The sequence below is a fragment of the Ailuropoda melanoleuca genome, chromosome 2 (genome assembly GCF_002007445.2).
Source record: "Ailuropoda melanoleuca isolate Jingjing chromosome 2, ASM200744v2, whole genome shotgun sequence".
Taxonomy (NCBI): domain Eukaryota; kingdom Metazoa; phylum Chordata; class Mammalia; order Carnivora; family Ursidae; genus Ailuropoda; species Ailuropoda melanoleuca.
The window spans coordinates 33,072,821-33,080,028 of record NC_048219.1 but is presented as its reverse complement, the minus strand read 5'-3'; the positions used below and the strand labels follow the sequence as shown (position 1 = coordinate 33,080,028).

Genomic DNA, 7,208 nt, shown 5'->3' with positions numbered 1-7,208 from the left:
TGGGGCAGAGCCTTGAGTCAGTCAGCAGTTACTCAGTAAGTCCTACTATGTGCCAGGTACCACTTTACATGTATTGTATCCCATCTTCCCAATGACCCCAAAATATATGCACCCATATTTGGTTGTTGGTCAGATGAAGACACTGAGGCTCGAAGCAGTTAAGTGATTTGTCCACGGTTCTACCACAGGAAGTAGTAGAGAGTAATTCGAACCAGATCTGTGTGGCCCGACATCCGAGCTCTCTCGTCTGTGCCTAGAAGAGCATACACGTCCCACACCAAGGGTTAGAACTGCAAGCCACACCTCCTCTTCTTGGGGACTTCACAGCCCAATGGAGAAAGGAACTCATGCAACTCATCATGATTCAGCTTAGCATGTGACAAATAGCTTTAGGAATAAACCAGACCAACCCCCCACAGCGGCCACCTCATTGTCGATTTCAATCTCAAGGTCCAAGAGGAGGAAGACGGTTGGCCAGAGAAGTAATTAGCACTGATTGAACTTCTACCAGATGCTCTTCTGGATGCACACACATGCTGTCCTGGTCGAGTCTTAGCACAAACACCTCCAAGGTAGGTCGCATGGTTCTGAGTTCTTCGAAGATGCTCAGAGAGGTTAAGTGGCGAACCCAGGGTCCCACACTAGCTAGTAGCTGGTAGGGCCCAGATGGAAGCAGAAGTCTCTGACTCACAAGCCTGGGCTCGGACTTAGCAGCACCCTGATGAGGAGGGAGCGAGGAGGGGCCACGCTCAAGGGCTTCTCAGGGAGGAAGCAATATAATAACGACAGGCAGGATGAAGAAAAGGAAGTAACCGTTGGTTTACTTTGGGGACTCTACCAATTGTAAGATGCTTTCTCACTCACTGTCTCATTGAATCCCTTATGGATCTGGCAAGACAGGTATTACCTCCATTGCACAGTTGAGAAAACGGAGACTTTAGTAAAACTATATGATTTTCTTTTTTTTTTTTTTTTAAGATTTTATTTATTTATTTTTGAGAGAGAGAGAGTAAGCATGAGTGGCAGGGAGGGGCAGAGGAAGAGGCAGACTCCCTACCGAGTGGGGAGCCTGATGCGGGATTCGATCCCAGGACCCTGGGGTCATGACCTGAGCGGACGCTTAACTGACTGAGCCACCCAGGAGCCCACTATAGGATTTTCCTGAGGTCACGCTAGTTCCTAGTGTGTTGCAGAAAGGGTGTAGAGGGACTTTATCGCGCTTGTTCCGTGCATTATCGCATTCACAAACAGGGGCTTTTGCATTACATCTGAGACTTGAAATGACCCAAGGAGGTAGATTAGGCAAGTCAGAGCCTCCCCACTTTACAGATGAAGAAGTAGAATCTGAAGAGGGTGAGGGACAAACCCAAGAGGTGGAACTGGGGCTAGAGCACAGCCTTCAGAGAAGCACACACTTTTCCTATCATCTGACATGGAACAAACCATTTACTTATTCATTTAGCACCACACTTATTCAGGGTTGCCAGTCACTTGGGAGCGGGCCTGTCCCTAAGAAGCCCCACCAGCATATTGGACATCCAGGCTCCCCCTCCTTCTAATAGCTCTTAGATCCTCACTGGTGCCACCTCCAAGTATTGACATTAAAAGGCAATTCTTGGGGCGCCTGGGTGATTCCGTCAGTTGAGCGTCTGACTCTAGATCTCGGCTCAAGTCATTGATCTCAGGGTCGTGAGGTGAAGCCCCACATAGGGATCCGTGCTGGGCAAGGAGCCTGCTTAAAAGATTCTCTCCCTCCTTCTTCCTCTGCCCCTCCCTTCCCCTCCACCATGCACTGACTAGTACTCGCTCTCTCTTTAAAAAAAAAAAAAAATTAAAAAGGCAATTCTCCCTTTTAAAAGTTCTCTTTAGGTTCTAAAGGAAGGTATAAAATTGCTCCTCTGCAAACACATTTCAAGGTTTCTTGACTAAGATCCTGTAATTACAAGAAATAAAGCAAGAAAAGTAAAGGCTGAATGATTTACAAAGCAAGAATATCAATTACGCACTATCTTAAGCCAGAATTCATTTGGTTCCTGAAAAACAGAGGTTAGCACGTTCGTGCTTTCAGAGACATCGTAGGCACAATCAGGGACCCACAAAGACAAAGCAATGTGGTGGTAAAAGTCTGGGCCTGGGAATGATTAAATGTACTAGAAGAGAAAAATCAAGGCTCAGAGAGGTTAATTAACATGCTGAAGGTCACCCAGCACTCCACACATTCTAAGATGAAGATGGAATCTGAATCTAGGTCCTTCTGCCTTTACATTGTTTCCCTGCCCTTTTGGAGTAAAGTGTGTATTTATCTGCCCTCCAGACTGAGTAAAAGCAAAGCTGAAGATTGCAAACTGTGCCTGGGGAGCCTGGGCCCCCGGTTCTCCCTTAACTCTCCTGAATCCTATAATCCCTATAGTATGAATACTACATGTGTGAGGCAGCCCTGAGACAAAAGAGCTTCCAGATCATCCTCTTTTAGTCTGCCTTATTGTATCAGATAATGTCACTGTGCCAACCACATTCCCTTGGGATTCGTTTGAATTGTTTCCCAGAGTGGGGGTGGGGTGCACCCCCCTTTGTGTGCCTTCAGTGGCCATGGCCAGCAGCTACTCTTGGGGAAACCATCAGGTGCTCTAGCTCCCTGGCTTTGGGTGGAAATAACTTCGGGATTTGACCCACACTCCAGGGACCCCCAGGAGAGTCAAGCTGAAGCTACCCACTCTCTGTAAGTGGCATCTCAGTGCCATCCCCAAACTTGCAGTGAAAGCAACTTAGATTTCAGTTAAAATAACTGGTGGGATGGATCAGACAGATTCCTTTATGAAGAATAAACACTAAAATGCCACCTCTCATACACTGAGAAACTCATTCTTTGTTCTATTTTGATCATTCAAATGCATTTTAAAAATCATATTGTTCTTATATTTTGCTCCACAAACCTCCATTTGTTGCTGATCTAAAACTATCAAAATACGACCAAGGTGTTCAGTCCAGTTTCCTGGCTGATCAGCCACGTTCCATTCATTCACTCGTTCACTCACCTGCAGTGTAGCTGAACTCAGAACAAGCTGCCATGGCTAATCTTATCTCACCTACCAAATAATCATCTGACCCCAGCCGCTGCCACTGGAAACAACCCAAGACCTACCCCAGACACTGTCCATTCTTCACTTCAGCCACTGTATTGTTCCTCAATGTGTCCAGTCGTTTCTGCCTCAGGGCCTTTGCACTTGCTGCCCCCTCTGCTTGAAATGCACTGCCCATAAATCTTTACCTGGCTCCCTCCCTCATGACGTTCTGGGTTCTGTGAAACGCTGCTTCTTCAAAGAGCCTTTCTTGACCTCACCATCTGAAAATCATCTGCCCATCCCCCACACCATCCATCTTTTGTGGTCTTGTTCTCTCTTCATAATATTTATTACCAGTTGAACTGATATGTTTATTATTTACTTATTTACTGTCTTTCTCCCCCAGGAGAATGTAAATGTCCTGAGAGTAGGTATTTTGTCTATCTTGCTCACTGCTGTATCCATGATGTCCAAGTAGCACCTGGGGGACAGGAACAAATGTTTTTGGAATAAACAAAGAATTAATGAAAAAAAAAAAACAAAACAAAAATCTTTTTCTCCCCAGCCTCTTGTTTATAAAATCAAACCTTCCCAGGGTAAGACTACAAAAGGAAAGGCCTGGAAACTGGGAGATCGACAGCTTCAATCCCGTGAGCAAGTCTCTGTTACTTGTGGGCCAAGGAAGTTTCTACTTCAAAAAGTGGCTCCCTGTTGGCTCAACAGAGGAGAGTTGTCCATAAGAGCTTATAGCCTGGGTGAAGTCTTCAGACCATTACAGTAAAACCACCTGATAGTGACCTTTGTGTATATTTATTTCATATACATTTACATATACTATTTCATATACATTTCAGGCATTCTGCTGAAAGAATATAAAGATGTGGTTCAACCCCAACCACCATAATTTTGATAGTAGTGGTGGTAGAGGCCAAAAGTGATAAGAGAGAGTGAGAGCCAGAGAGAGAGAGAGAGAGGCTTGCAAACAACACTTAAGTGTTAGCAAATACTGGGAGATACACTACATAGGCAGGCAGGGAAAAGGAGTCAGTTCCCTTTATTTTGGATATAGGTGGGAGTCCAAAAGACTTCCTTGAGAGAGCTGCATTTCAGTTGAATCTTAATGAATAGGAGCTCACCCAGCACACGGGAGATGATGCGGGGTGAGGGCTTTCAGGCAGAGGAACAGTCTGAGCAAAGGCCTGGAAGGATGACATATCCTGGAACTACAGATAACAAAGTTGGCTGGAAGTGTGGACCTTGAGATAGGTCATGGTGACAGATCCAACTGAGAGGTGGTAAGCAGAGCGTTTAGACAAGGCGCAGCACTTGGAGTCAGACAGACCTGAGTTCAAGTGCTGGTCATGTCATAAGTGAGTCACTCCTCTCTGGGCTCAAGTTCCCGGGAAGTAAATGAGCTGGGGGTGGGGGTCAGATGAGCAGCTCTCCCCTGAAGACAGAGGTGAGGAGCTGAAACCAGAAGCTCCAAGGAGGCTTAATTTGCTGAAAAACAAAATGCTGAAAACTTTGTCCTTTTGCTTTGATTTGTTTTGAATCTTGATATTTAAATTATTTTTAACGTGAAACTCATTAAAAGGATGTGAGCATGTTGTGTTTATCGTGGGTGACCTGGATTATAAAAGAGGCTGAGAAACCCTGGTGGGCTGATCTTAAAGACCCCTCTGTCTCTAGCCTCCAGTTCTAGGATGACCAACTGCTAGGCACACAGGAAAAGCAGAGTGGTGCCATGACTCAGACAATGAACTTGGAGTCAGACCCAAATTCCAACCCAGACTCTGCCCCTTATTCTCTGGTGAGATAGGCAAGTGAATGAACTTGTTGAAGGGTCAACTTCTACAACATATTTTCCCCCCAGGTTTATCGTGAGGTTTATTTGAAACAATGGAATTCCAAGCAACTGACACACAGTAGGTGCCCAATAAATGTCAGCTGAGGGTAAAGTCTTCAACTGCATCCCAGTCTGCAGTTTAAACAGATTCCCCTTGAGTGCCTACCATGCCCTGAATGCTCCCCACAGGCCATCTCATTTACAAGGAGAAACTCAAGATTTAATACTATGTCATCAATCGAGTTCCCTGAATTGTGTAAAGGTGGTTTTGACCCTTTAGAATGCGCCCACGATGAATGATGGGAACTTAGGGGATGCTGCCTGGAATCAAACCAGGCTTAAAATCTTTCTAAAATTTAAAGCTATTTTTTATGACTCTGGAAACCTACCCACTGCACGCTCTTATTTCTAACCGTTATCCTTTTTTTTTCCCCGCTTTCCACATTTAACTCAAGGTTTCAAATGCAAAAGCCAAGCTTGAAGTGATCATAACATTGAAGCGATTAATGTAACGACAGCTTACATTTGCTTCACGAGAAGATCTGCATTCTCTATTTAATAGCTTTAACCATTTCCAGCAAGAGTTATCACAGGGACCTCACCGAGGGAGGGGAGGAGAAGAAGAATTCTGCAGCTTTGACCAAAGGTGTTGTAGTCATAAGCTAGCTGGGAAATGATTAAGTGATAAATGCAGTAAATTCACCCTCAGTTCTGGGAACCCCACAGCACAGACAGTAATTCTCAGAGGTAGAAGCAATTATTATTAAAGGTCTAAACCTTAAGAGTGTGCTGTTTCAGTCTATTTAACTGGAAGATCACTAAGTACAGATAAGGAGGAACTCAGGTGTGCAAAGCACCTACAGACACTGAGGACTCAATCACGTAAAACACCTAATGTCCATATTCCATGGAAGTACTTGTAGCTGGACCCCCAAACATACAGGAAGAGGGAAACAAACAATGCTGAGTACTTCCTGTGTACCAGGACCACACAATGTGTGCATAAAATAGAATGAATTGTGTGCAGTGCCTAAGTATGTATAAGGAAGGCCAGTAAGCTCAGAAAGGACTCCGTGCCCTTTGTTAAGGAGGTGACTGTTAGTTGTTCTTCCTGGATGCATCCCCATGGCCTAGCATAATGCCTGGTACATCCAGTCGGTGTCAGGAACATGGAGGGTGGAGCCAGATTTTATGGATGCAAATCCTACTTAGTAGCTGTGTGAGCTTCAATGAGTAACTCAACCTCTCTGTGCCTTGGTTTCCTACTTGTGAAATGGGATAACAGTGATACCTCCCTCATACTGTAATTATGCATTAAATAAGCTAATAAGTGCAAAATGCCTAAGACATCGCTGGCAAACAATGAAAGTTGCAAACATAAACACCTGTGGACTTGCCACATACCGGGGCGTTCATCTGTCCTCACACCCTGTGATGTAAAGGGTAATAAAGCTCCCTTCTCTACGTGGGGTAACTGAAGAAGTACACCTGCCAGGTCAGCTAGTTCCTAATTGGCCTAACTTAAATTCCTACCCAGGCCCGCCTAACATTAAGGGCAAAACATAGCATTTAATTGGTTTTTTAAATATTCTAGGCCTTCACAGATAGGAACGCATTTACTTCTCATAGCAATTACATGAGGTAAGTGTTGCTTACCCCCATTTTATGGATACAGAAACTGAGAGTGAGAGCTTAAGTAATTTTCTCAGGGCCTGATGATTTGCAAATATCAGGATCAGATTTAAGCCCAGGCCTGACACACTGTCTGTCCCCACACAAGGAGAGGGCCTCTGGTCCCAGGTGCCTGGGGCAAATGCTGGCGCGTCTTCCTAGCCCCTGCTGGGACCAGGGGGTCAGGGCGGCAGCTGCTCGGCTGGGGATAGTTCTAGTGGGCATGTAGCCGGGCATTGTCCCAGAGCTCTGGTCCTGCGCCCCCCACCCCCACCCCCAGGGGACAGCGGACAGGAGCTAGAGCAGGAAGCAGCCGGTGCGCTCCCGCTGCGGAGACTCGGCGGTGGCCCCGCCTGCGCCGGCGCCTGGACTGTCCACCCGCCGCCCTCCCAGCCCGTCGCCCGCGTGTCTTTTTCGCTTTTAGCCCCAGCCGCTCTAGTAGCCTACGATTACTCAGAATCGCCCCCACTTGGCTGGCGGAGTGACAAAGATCAGCAGTAGTTGTCCAAGGAAACCTGTGTGCAAACAGAGCTCCCGCCCCCAGCAGAAAGCACCCCCGGGCCGGGAGTCCGGAAATCGCGGTTCTCCCCACTCCCGCCCCCGCTCTGCTTCTTGCTCTCTGTGCGACT

The 7,208-nt window shown here is 46.3% G+C and overlaps 1 long non-coding RNA gene across 1 annotated transcript in view; it reads left to right on the top strand.

Moving 5' to 3' along the window:
• The first annotated feature begins 397 nt into the window (after positions 1–397).
• Positions 398–7,208, top strand: part of LOC117800821 — a 19,512-nt gene continuing 12,701 nt past the window's right edge. The window contains exon 1 of the long non-coding RNA XR_004623183.1: positions 398–572. This is a non-coding gene — a long non-coding RNA (uncharacterized LOC117800821). The remainder of the gene's footprint in view (positions 573–7,208) is intronic.